The 12,232-nt window shown below is 62.0% G+C and overlaps 1 protein-coding gene across 18 annotated transcripts in view; it reads left to right on the top strand.

Annotated features, from left to right (window-relative positions):
• Positions 1 to 12,232, top strand: part of BRSK2 (BR serine/threonine kinase 2) — a 56,596-nt gene that overhangs the window by 20,330 nt on the left and 24,034 nt on the right. The window lies entirely within an intron of this gene.

Genomic DNA, 12,232 nt, shown 5'->3' with positions numbered 1-12,232 from the left:
GGGCCCACTGCTTCCTTCTGGTCAACCTCCTCGTTTTGCCAGCTGACTTCCTACAGGGAGTCAGATGGGAGGAAGTGCTCTGAGTCTGAATGTCTGCGCTCACAGTGCCTCAGGGAGCCCTCCACCCCCAGCACTTTGGAGACTTTGCTCTGTAGCTCAGACCTCCCCTGGGCCTGATGGGAGGGAAGACAGTCCGACTAACCCGCCCTTTTCCTTGCCCCCAGTTACAGCAAAGCTGCTCCGAAGTGTTTTTCTTGTTGAGCTGACGTTTTCCCTGCATCTCTTGACCCTGCCACCCTACTGAGGTGACCTTCACACTGCCAAATCCATGATCACGACACAGTCCTTACCCCATTGATTGGCAGCGTTTAACAGAGCTGAGTCTTGCCTTGTTTTCCTCCCTCCACTTAGCTTACGAAGTTCCACATGCCTGGCACTAGTGGGGGCCCAGTGAACACTTGCTGAGTGGGTGGGTGGATAGAGGGATGGGGGGATGGATGGAAGGAGGGCTGGGTGGGTGGGTGGATGAAGTAAGCTCCTGGGATCTCACTTTCTAGAGACCATCATATTGTGGGATGGGCAGTCCACGGGCTCTTTGGCTCTGCTTGGGACATCATTTCTTGCATAATGTCCCCTGTCCCCTGTCCACTCTCAGTTACTCCCTGTGGTCAAATATTGGGCTTCCTGGGTTGCTCATTTCATTGTTCTGTGCTCTCTGTCTTCTTATCTCTTGGGGCATTTCCCCATGTGTCTTAGTCCGTCTTTTTCCTGCCAGTTACTATTTATTGTCTTTAAGACTGTTGGCCTTTTTCTCATTTTCCCATTCTTTTTGTAGATTTCTTGTTTTATAGATGTAGCAACTTACTAAATTTTGGTAAGTCAATGCAATAAACACTAAAAGAGTTTTTAGATAGCTATCTTTACAGGTTCAGTTCTGTTTCTTTCTCGACTTGCTCTAGGAGCCTGTGGTTGGCTCTTTACCTAAACGAGGAGGCTGGGTGGGTGGCGTGGCCCCTTCTGTGTGAGACAGGAATGTTGTCTTGGCTGGGTCTCTCCAGGGGAGAGCCCTTCCCAGAGCTTAGAGTATGGTGTGTCTTGTGGGGGCGTGCTGATGGGCAGAGAGGGGGCATTTCGATCCCTCAGAATGAGGAAGATTGGCTCAGAGCGGCCTCCTCGCCGCCGTGGCACTGGACTATGCCCCTGGTTGCTTCTGTCTTGGCATGGAAAGAGGGACGCCAACCCACGCTGTTCCCCCTGTTTCCAGCCCCACCCGCACACCTGACACTGACAACTGAGCCTCTCTAGGGTCCCCTGGAGACCGGCAGGCCTGACCGTTGTCCTGTTCCCTGTCACCTGCCCCCTGCTTTCCTCCTTCCAGAGGTTTCCAGAATGTTTTGAGATTGTCTCCTTTCCACTGCCAGGCTCCCTCTTTTTTAATCCAGAGGGTGGAGTCGATAGGAGGCAGACACAAGGGACTTGGGTCTGTGGGGGGCAGGCACTGGCCCCAGCCCAACTCCTCCCAGGGTCCCCCCCAAGCATCTTCTGGCCCCTCCTTCCCCAGAACTCCACGCAGCTCTGCTTCCCCAGTATCACCTGGGCAGCAAGTCCTCTTGGGACCAGTCCTCCCAGTTCCTCTCTGGACCCGTGCCTCCTGGTGGTCTGCTTGGGAAACGTCTCCGGGCACCTCGCGGCAACAGATGCTGCTGCTGCTCTTAGCTGTTTCAGGGCCCGTGGCAGCCTCTGGGTGGGGTAGGGTCTGCCCCTGCCCCTGGGCCCGGAGGCCTGGTGCTCGGCGGCCCTTGGTGCCCAGCAGGTGCCCAGCAGGTGCCCAGCATCTCGCCCCTTCGCAGCTTTGATCTTGGGAGCCTGGCCTGAGTGTCTGACAGGGGAGGAGGGTCTGTGTCCCCAGGAGGACCACAGCCCCCCAACCCTCCCACGGGGTCCTGAAATGAGTTCTTAATCCCGGACTCCAGTTGGTGGTTTCTGTCAGCACCTCCTAATCGGTGTAGAACCGAGAGGGAGCTTTTGGGGAGAGGCCTGCGTGCTCATCCTCTGATTTTTCAGGGACTCTGGTTCCAAGCCCCTGCTGCTGCCTTAGGGCCCCCAGCTGGGCCTCTTGGTGGGTGTAACCCCAGGCTGCCTGTGGGGGGTATAGGGGGAGCACAGTGGGATATTCAGGACTGCACAGGTGTGTATGGGGGTTCTCAGCTAACCTTTACCACAGGCAGGAGGCAGTGTTAGGACACCCCTGAGGCTGGAGGGGCCACCCGAGCCCCCACTCTAGGAGGAGTGGGGGAGCCAGGCTTCAAAGCCTGGGCCCTGACCGCAGCCGTCCATTCAGTCCTGAGCTGCAGACATGTCTGGCTGTACTTGGGGAGGGCCTTGGGGACTGACCGGAACAGCCCTGCTTATGTAAGGAACCAGAATGCGTCTTCCCCCGCCCCCATCCCATGTCCCTTCCTTGCTTGGATCAAGGGCTGCCCAGGGGGTTCCAGTCAGTCCTGCTGAGGGGCCAGGTCAGGGGCCAGGTCATGTTCGGGGACTGCGGGTGGGGAGGGGAGGAGCTGGGCAGAGGCGGCCTAGCAGCCTTGGCACTGTGAAATATTTCAGGGCTTAATTAATTTAATTTGAGAGGTTCCTTTTCAGAGCGTGAACAGTTGTCTCCCAAGAGACACGCGCTGCCTGCCCCTCCGCCTGCCTGGCGCTGGTGGGCAAAGCAAACAGCGGAATCTTTAAGAGGGAGCGTCCTGGGGTTGCCCAGCCTCCCTCCCTCCCTCCCCTTGCTCCGGAGCCCCTCCCCCACCCATCGGGGTCCCCTTCCTAACCGCTGGAGGAACTTGCATGGGTGTGAACCAGGAGCCCGGAGCGTGATGGAGTGTGGGGGTGTCACTGGGAGCTGCGGCAGCAGGGCCTTCACAGGAAACGTGGGGGCACCCAGCAAGGGTGCAGTGGAGGGGGCTCCCATGCAGAGCAGGGCGGGGCGCGGGATCCGGCATCCCCCAACGGAGGAGGAGGAGGTGTTTGGGGAGTTCAGAGCCCCAGGAGAGGCTGAGAGAAGTGGGGCGCCTGTTCAGCACACTAAGAGCTGGGGCAGGGTGCGCGCGGTGGGGAAAGGAGGTCGGTGGGGCAGGGGCGCGGGGAGAATGCAGCGGGGCAGGCTAACGAGGCGAAGGAGAGGCGCTTTGATCTCTGCGGCAACCCCTCGGTGGGCCAGGCAGTCTGATTACGCGGAGTCCCCTGCGGCGTCGCAGAGCTGGGGAGGCGGCCTCGCAGCGCGTTTGTGTGCAGAGCCCTGAGGCGCGGAGTGCTTGCAGTGGGCCTGCCGGGCCTGGGCGCCCCCTGTGCTGGGACGCGGGGAGGCCGGGGTAGGTGGGGCGGTTGGATGCTCTCTAAGCCCGGAAACCCAACGGCTGGCCCTGCCCTCCTCTCTGTCTAGGCGGGAGAGGACTTTGAGGCCACAGGTGAGTACTGGGCGTGCACCCGGCAAAGAAGAGGAGAGGCCAGTGGTGATGGCTGAGGCTTGGGCTGGGTGATGGCGGCCCCCAAACCGCCTTCCAGCGCCTGCGCCCGTCTCCCCGTCTAGGTGCCCGGCCAGCTCTCCTCCAGTCGGAGGGGCTTCCTGGGGCCGGCCCGCCGTGGGGGTGCGCGGGTAGAGCCTGTCCCGCTGCCAGCTGCGGGCCGAGGGCGGGGCCTGCGGACAGTCCTAATTTATTTGTCAGGCGCGATGCCCACTACGTGCCAGGTCCCGCCGAAGGTTAGGCCTACAGCCCCTGAGCTCCCCCAGCCTAAAACCTGGGGACCCTCTCCCCCAGGGAACGCACGGTCGCACGGTAGGGTGGTAACCAGTCAGGCGAGACACAAGACAGTGTGCTGACAGCCAGGTACCTGGGCCGCTGTCGTGAGTGTGGGGGGAGGGGGGGCAGGCGTCTGTGAAGAATGTGGGGCGTTGGCCTCAGCGAGGCCCACATCTCACAACCCCCACCTCCCACCGCGCCCACCACAGCAACGTGGACGCTCTCCCTGCACGGTCTCCCTGCGCTGGCCTAGGAGGCTGCGCTGCGCCAAGACCCGGAAATCCCTCATCTCACAACCCCTGCCGCGGAGGGGCGAAAGGGCAGAGGCGCCACCTAGGACACCACGGGCGCAATGGACTCCCAATGGCGTTACTGGCGGGTGGCGATGGTCATTCACATCCGGCTGAGCGGCCTGTGATGCCGCCCTGCTCTACCAGGGCCCCGCCCTGTGGGTTTTTTTTTTTTTTTTTTTGAGCCCGCGCTTGCGCAGTGAGCCCCAGGCAGGTTCTGCCCTCCCTCGGACTCTCCTGCCCCGGGACCCTCCCCGCCCGGGAGGCCTGGGGGCTCCTGCAGCGCCTCCCCACCGGACAGTCGGAGGGAGGTATTCTCCCGGCCGGCCTCCGAGAGCCGTGCTGTGGGCCCGAGGCGACTCGTAGCCAGGGCGTGCGAGACCCTATGGTGTGCACCGACAGCTCTGCGTGCGCTGAGCTTCCAGGAGGCGCCTCCGGAGGTCGCTGCTGATTCGCGAGGGACCCTGCGGAGGGGTGTGTGTGCCACCGTCGTCCTGGGTTTACAGGTGGCGGCTCTGCCATGACCTCCAGGACTAGCACATCTAGGAGCCAGGCCCTGGGTGTGGCCGGAGGAGGAGACTCAGGAGCGCTGACAATCGGCTTCCAAGAGCACCCTGGCTCTGGTGTCCCACCCGCTGTTGGCCGGGAGCAAGTCACCTGCTGTCCCTGGCGGGACCACCCAGTGCTCAGCCTCGCGCCGCAGGGCCTGTCCATGGTGCTGAAAGGAGCTCTGGTGGCCTGCTGTGGCAGACTCGCCTGAGCCTCGTTGGCCCTGGGAAACTGAACACGTTCTGTCCAGCAGCTCTTTGCGCTTTCTCCCCACCTCTTTGCGCGTCGCACCATCGACTCCCTCAGCCTGTACAGAGGGGGTGATGGGGCAGAGTTCGTACCTGCACCTGCTACAGAAGCACCAGGGCCGGGCTTGGGCAGGTTTCACCCTGACCCCGAGCAGTGGCAGAATGGGCGTTAGGCTCACGCAGGCATCGCCCAGCCTGGCTCCCTTTCTGAGAAAGAGAGCAGGGTGGTTGTATCACCGTTCAAATGGAAGATACTTGGGAGCCTTAGTTCTGACCAGAGTGGCATTTCTGGGACATGTGGCCACATCCAGGCCTGAGCACTGCTGGAGCCCCCCGTGCCCCAGGGTCAGCCATGGCTCTGGGCTGCGTGGTCTGCAGCAGACAGGTTCCCCTCCACCCAGAGCCATGCCTGGTGCAGGCAGGGCACCAGTGAGAGCCTGCTGGGCCCATGCCGCGGCTCTTACAGAGGTGGCAGAACCCGCCTTCATGTGTACAGGCTGACGCTGGGCCGAGAGCCCTGAGGATGCTAACGAGCTCGGAGGGGCTGCAGACACGCCTGCTGTGGGTGTCGTATCGTGGCAAGCCACCTGAAGATGAGTGCTTAGATAAAGTCCTCGTGCAATGGACACAACGTATTAGAAGGTTTGTGATGAAAGGAAACTCAAGGTAAATACTCGTGTGAGCTGAAGACGCTAGCACTGGTTCGCTGGGTTCCAAAACAAACTGCCACCCCCTGCTCGCTAAAGCAACAGAACCTTATTCCATCAATTCTAGAAGCTGGAGTCTGAGGGCTGACTCCTTGGTCCACGCCCCACCCCCAGCTTCTGGGGGTTCTCCCTCTGCCCTTGACTTATAAGAACACTTGTCACTGAAGTGAGGGTCCAGCCTAAATGCAAGCTGATCTCATATGGAGACCCTATAAGTCAGTTAACTTGCAAGGCGCTTTCCAACTGAGGTACCTTCATGGTCCCAGGTATTAGGGCGTGGACACATCTTTCAGGGGGCCACCACTCAACCATACACACTCCATCTGTGGTTGGGGGCCCCAGCTGGATCCCATGGTGTCCCTAGGGGCTCCAGAGCTGGCCACCAGGAGCTCTTGGCGGTCACCTGGAACTCCCTTGCAGGACCAGCTCACGATCCAGCGACTGGCAGTACCCTCCCAGCTCCCACCCTCATCTGAGCCCTGGAGGAGCTAGTCCTGGGAGCCAGGAGTCCCTTGCTTTCCACCAGCAGCTGACTCACTCACTACTCTCACCTGTGGGGAGCTGGCTGGCAAGTTGGGGGGGGTGACACAGACTAGGGGAGAGGCTGTGGCCCTGCCACTCCTGCCAGGTAGGCTGCCTGGGGCCTCGAGCCACTAACTGGGATATAGAGAGGGGCAGGACAGACCTGCTCTCTGGTCCCAGAGTTTCGCAGACAGCAATATTTTGTCTGAATGGGGCTGGCTGGGGGCAGTGGGGCAGGGAGCCTTGTGTGAGACCCTCCAGGGCCAGTCTGCTGCTGAGCCACGTGTCCCACCCGTGAGGTTGTCCCCCACGTGTGCTCAGCTCATACCAGATGCCAGGCCTGGGTGTCCCTCTGCAGCCTGGCAGTCAGAGGACGAAGCCGATTCCTGGTCTGTTGCTGCGTGACATGTGACCCCAAACTCGTGGCTTGAGATGGCAATCACTGTCACAGCTCCTGAGGGTCAGGGGTCCCGGGACAGCTGCGCTGGGTGGCTGTGCTCAGGGGTCCCACGGCTGTTGCTGTGAGGTCCCAGCTCCAGCCACGTGGGCGTCTCCACAGAGCACGGCCTCAGCGCAGGCAGCGGCCTCCTCAGAGCAGAGGTCCAGGGCAGGACCCTGAAAGGCTATGCTGCTGTCATTGGCTGACCTTGGGAGGACAAGTCCATCCTTTCTGCCGTGACCCCTTGGCCACATAGGCCAGCTGAGGTGTGGCATGGGAGGGGACCTCACTGCCAGGAGCTGGCTTCTAGGAGGCGGGGCTCACGGGCACCTCCTGGAGGCTGCTGCCCTAAGTGACGAGGTGGCAAAAAGAGCCAGGACTGGGAGGGCCGAGGCCGAAGGGCCAGGTGCGATGGGGACACTGCAAACAGCCGTCCTGCAGCGAGCAGGGCCCGTCTCCTACCTCCGCTCCTGCCCAGGCTGGAGCCTATGTCAGCTTCTCGGAAGCCCACTGGCCGGCTGGTCCCGGGCCTGTCTGCTGCATGGAACTCCCTTCAGGGCTGTGGCCTGTGGGGAACGCTGGGCCCCCCTTAGTTCTGCCTCCAGAACCACCCATCCTCTCTTGCCCTTCATGAGGGCACGGCTGGGGGTTCCCAGGCTGGCGCATGGGTCCTGGCCTGGGCATGGAGGGTTGTGGAACGTGTGGGGACAGTGTCCTCGGCTGCCGCCCCTGAGAAGGTCAGGTCCCAGGATAGTCAAGGGCAGACTGCAGGCTGTGAGCTGGATCCAGGCTGCTTAGCAGGAAGCCATCATGCGCTGATGCCTCAAACGTGTTCCGTGCTGGGCATAGGGACGGCACCCTGTCCCTTGTCCCGTGGCCTCTGTCACAGCCGCCCTCTGAGCCTTCTCCCAGTGCCCGCTGCGGCTGCCAGCCGGCAGGAGGAGGTGGTGCTGGCTCAGGTCAGCCAGCTTTGCTGATTCATTTTGTGGGAAGCAGCGTGGTGCCGCCCCGCTCCTCCAAGGACGGCCCAGGCAGGAGGAGCGCTCTGTCCCGTCTGTGCGGGGGCCACAGAAACTGCTCCCCACAGCCCCACAGTGATGTAGTGGAAAGTGGGTCACTGTTAGCTGTGCTCACGGCCCTGGGGCACTGGCCATGTGCTCCTAGAGGTGCAGTGGTCAGCAGTGGGGGTGGACGGTCAGTCTGCCTTCCTAGGGGTCAGTGGCCAGACCTGGTCTCCCCAAAGAGTGGGGGGCTCCTGGGAGGTCCCGGCAGGCACAGCCCCGCTGGTCCTCCTGGCTCAGCAGGAGCCCGATGGATGGGAGCAGGGCCGGCAGTGGACCCAGAGCTGGGGCTCTGGGGTATTGTCCCCCCATAACCCCCTCTGAGCTGCCATGGGTGCTGCTGTCCAGTCACCTGCACCCAAGGGCCAACTGACATGCAGCTCAGGTCCCCAGGTTGCTGCATAGCAGGCAGCCAGTGACTCCTGAGGTGGGGACCCCTCCCATGGGCCAGAGGGTTGGGGCTCATTCGTGGCAGGAGGAAAATTGAGGGAAGGATGGAGCACTCACCAGCCAGAAGGGTTTTGGGGGCAGAAACTCCAGGGCTTACAGAGCTGACCCCACCATGTGTGGGGAGGGCAGGGCTGTGGTGGGGGAGGGAGTAGGGAGGCTGGACAGGGGAAGGACTGTGGCAGGGTCTACCAGTAGGTGATGGGACTTCTGCCTGAGTTGTCGTGGGGACCTATGCAGGAAGGCCAGGCCCGGAGACAAGGGGCAGGAGGGGTGGCGAGCCTTGGGGTAACTGAGTCAGAATGGGGAGGCCTCAGGTATCCCTGCCTCCCTGGAAGCCCCAGACCCTCAGGGACTCTTTTTCTTCAGGTGGCTCCACACCCCAGGGCTGGGTGCTCATAAGGACAGCACGGTCTAGAGTCGGTCATTTTTCCCCCCTTCTTCTGCTGCCCCCCCACTCCAGTTCAAGCTGTTGTTTCTCAGCCTAGTTGTGTAGGACACAGCTCCCTGGCCCACGTTGGTGGTATTAGCTCTCCCTGGCTGAGGCATTTGGTGGCCGGTCATTGGTCGGCTGCTCATAGCAGCTCACGGCAACTCTCGCTGGCTGCCGGCCACTCACACTGGCTGCCGGCTGCTCACATCGGCCACTCATGCTGGCCACCGGCTGCTCCTGGCAGCACACGGTAGCCCACGGCAGCACACAGCAGCCCATGTCAGCCCACTGCAGCTCACACCAACCCTTGGCAGCTCACGCTGACCCCTGGCAGCTCACGCAGACCTCTGGCTGCTCATGCCAGCCCAGCTCCAGGGAGAGCTGTTGGTAACAATCTTAGCTGTAGAGGGCGTAGCTCACTGGCCCATGTGGGAATCGAACCGGGGACCTCAGCGTTCCAACCACCTGAGCCACAGGGCCGGCCCCAAGATTCGGTCATTTGAACAAGAAATGGCAGACTCATTCCGCCCTTTACTTTGTGTGCATACCCTGCGTGGGGGCAGGGTCAGCTGGCAGTGTGGCGGGTGTGGGCAGCGTGTGCCCCTCTACTGCCAGTCCCCATCTGTGGAGGGCCTTCCAGGCCTAGACAGACAGGCCACTCTGCTGTGTTGTCACCTTATTCCTTCAGGCTTTTGTGCAGTGGACAGGACACAGGTCAGCCATTCCTGAGGAGACGGAGCGGCTAACTGCCTGAGTGGAGAGGGCCCGGGTAGACGGGGACCAGGCCGGCCCCACGGAGGGATGCAGCCCTCCCCCGGCGCATGGCCTGCTGAGCTGGACCTCCAGGCCTCGTGAACTCCTCGCCAAGCTCTTAAAGGGCACCGGGATGTGCTGGGAGGGCCCTGGGGGAGGGAACTGCTGGGCCATGGGCGAGGCAGGGCAGTCGGCAGGGAGCACGGTGAGCACCCTTTCAGGCCATGAGTGCAGGCCCGCACCCCAACACTGCTGGAGGCTTCCAGCCCAGGACCTTCTCGGCCTCTCGAGCTCCTTTCCCAGTGGCCCTGGGGCTCCTTCCTGCAGTGGGGGTGGGGCAGGCCGGCAGCCCCTCTGCGGGTGGACAACTCGGCCTCCCACAGTGTGACACGGTATACTTTCCCTCTCTGCGTGTGCGCCTGTGTTTGCTGTGAAGACAGTAATTAGAGACAAAACCACAATTGGATAATGAGTCTGAGCAGTGGGGCGGGTGAGAGGGAGGCTGTGGGCTTGCCAGCAAGGCTGCCTCGCCATCCCCAGGTCCCTGCTGCCCACTGGAGGTCCCGGCGCTGCAGGGGCCAAACACACGGGACAGGAGAGCTTCACCGAAGAGGGACCCCTGCACGCGGGGCTCTGAGGAGTGTGAGGGGAGGACTTTTTGGGCAGGGAGGCAGCCAGTGGAGAAAGGTGAAGGAGGCCGCCAGAGTTCCGGGGTGCAGTTGGCCACGTGTCCCACAGGCCAGAGAGTGACTCCATGTGTGCTGATGGCGTGGGGCTTGTCTAGGGCACCTCGTCCGCTGGGACCTTGGTCCTGCGGCCTTTCTGAGTGCTATGCACTGTGACGTAGAGGCCACGTGTCCCGGTCTGTAAAATGGGGTGGGGACGGTTCCCCGATCACAGCGCCAGGCACAGGGTAGGCGCTCAGCAGGCCACGGCGGCACCATCGGTGATGACCGCCTCCTCCCAACTCTCCGTTGCCGGCGGTCAGCCGGCAGTGCTGTTGATCTGCCGATGGAAGGCCCCGCTCCTCCTTTGCTGGAAGCACAACCGGACCCCCACTGTGTGGGCAGAGGTGTGTGCTGAGTCTGCCCTTGCACGGGCCGGGCCACTCTGCCACTAGCATGTCCCCACTGCAGTCAGCCTCGAGCGATGTCCCTGGTCTGTGCATTTCAGTTGTGTCACCGTTTTCACGCCAGCTCAGTAACTGCACTGTTGGGGGCGTTACCTCATTCCCCATTTTTCACTAAATGAACAGCCGTGCAGAGCTTGGCCCTCCTGCCTCATTGTATCCTGGGCCCTGTGGGGTCTGCCAGGCTCACTTCTGGAGATTTTCTGGGGTGTGCTTCCTGAACCTGTCTCATCTGGCATCTGTCCCGGGCTTGGGGACTTGGAGGAGCTTGTCCCTCTCAGATTAGCAGCCTTTGCCGCCTGTCCCCACTGTTCCCTGCTTCCTCTCAGCCTGTCTGCCTTGTTTGGGGGACTTGCTGTTGGACAGCTCCGCGTCGGACTGGCTCCCACCCGGTTCCGCGTCTTGGCCAAGGCGGCGCTGGTCGGTCCTGGGTGTGGAGTCCCCCAGCCTTGCTCTGATGTATGGATACCGGTGCTGCTCTCCCCACTCGTCCACGCCTCTGCTCTTCCACCTGCCTGGAAACACAGGGCTCCTGAGTGGATCAAAGGCAGCCAGTGGGAGGCCCCAGGAGCCTGCAGCCTTCCCGGCATGGCACCAGGCATGGCCCCCACCCGCCTTCCATGCCCAGCCTGCGGCTGCTGTGCCTCTGAAGCCACACAGCCTCATCTCTTGGCTGCGACGTGGCAGAGGTGCGGCAGCTGGGGGGCCCTCCCTGAGGTGGGCTCGGAAGGAGACGTGGGTGCACCTGGTAAATCCATGCAGGAGGCGAGATAAGGTTGTGTGAGATGCACAACTGACTGGGGGACATATTTTCGGTGCATATGACAAGGGCAAAGTGGTAAGAAACCCCGCTGGCCAGGGCCACACAGGGCTGAGACTAGCCCAAGCTGTTGGGAAACAGGAGGCATTAAGGTCACGATGACAAGGGGCAAGCAGGGGGTGCTGTCTGGGCGACCTGAAATCGGAAATGACTCGGTGAGCATGAAACGGTGTGGGTGTCCCTGATGTGGTCTGTGTCCCTTAAAACAGCAGACATCACCTCCAGGCTGTGGTGCCGCGGTTAACAGATCGCCCCTCATGTGGCAGCGCCCAGGCCCCCCAACCACTGTGTAACTTCCACGTGCCCACCTGGGAACTCCAGCCACCTTGGGGAATGCTGGGGTCGAGGTTCAGGCTTGGGGAGAGCACAGGGTGTCTCTGGCTGGAGGTCTCAAAGCGATCCATCCAGAAGGCAGCTGGCAGCAGGCTGGGCTGTAGTGGTGGTGGCACATCCCAGCCAGGGAGGGGAGGGGAGGCAGGCGCACAGCTGTGACAAGGGGCCGTGACCAGGACTGTGGGCCCTGGAAGTGTGGCTGTAAGAGCAGAGGTGCGTTAGCAGGGCATTCCCTCAGTTGGGGGGACAGGGGCAGATGGTGCAGGGCAGGCTGGGTGAGGGTGCTGCCCAGGAATGACCTGGGGAGAGCAGTGAGCTGCACATAGATGCCTGGGCACCTCTGTCTGGGGGTCTGCAGGCTGAAAGGAGGGTGATGGGTGGGGATCACAGGGTGGTAGAAGCTGAGTGTGCTGGGGGTAGGGCCTCCTGGGGCCGGGCAGGCAGTGGCCCTCCTGGACCCAAGGGCATCTGGCTTCCCAGCTGCGCGGGGCAGCTGGACAGCTGAAGGCGTGAAGGAGGGAATCTGAGTATCATGTGCCTGCATGAGACCCTGGGCTCCAGGAAGCCAGAGGGCCTGTGCGTGGGAGGAGGGATATGGCGGGGGGCAGAGTGACGCTCTGACACGGAGCTGTACTGCACAGTGACCAGGGAGAGTGGGAAGGCAGACAGTGACCACGAGAGTCTGGCTCAAGGCACACTGGGAGGGA

The sequence above is a fragment of the Rhinolophus sinicus genome, linkage group LG06 (assembly GCF_036562045.2).
Source record: "Rhinolophus sinicus isolate RSC01 linkage group LG06, ASM3656204v1, whole genome shotgun sequence".
Classification (NCBI taxonomy): Eukaryota; Metazoa; Chordata; class Mammalia; order Chiroptera; family Rhinolophidae; genus Rhinolophus; species Rhinolophus sinicus.
The sequence above is the reverse complement of the archived record's forward strand: the minus strand, read 5'-3'. Positions and strand labels throughout refer to the sequence as shown.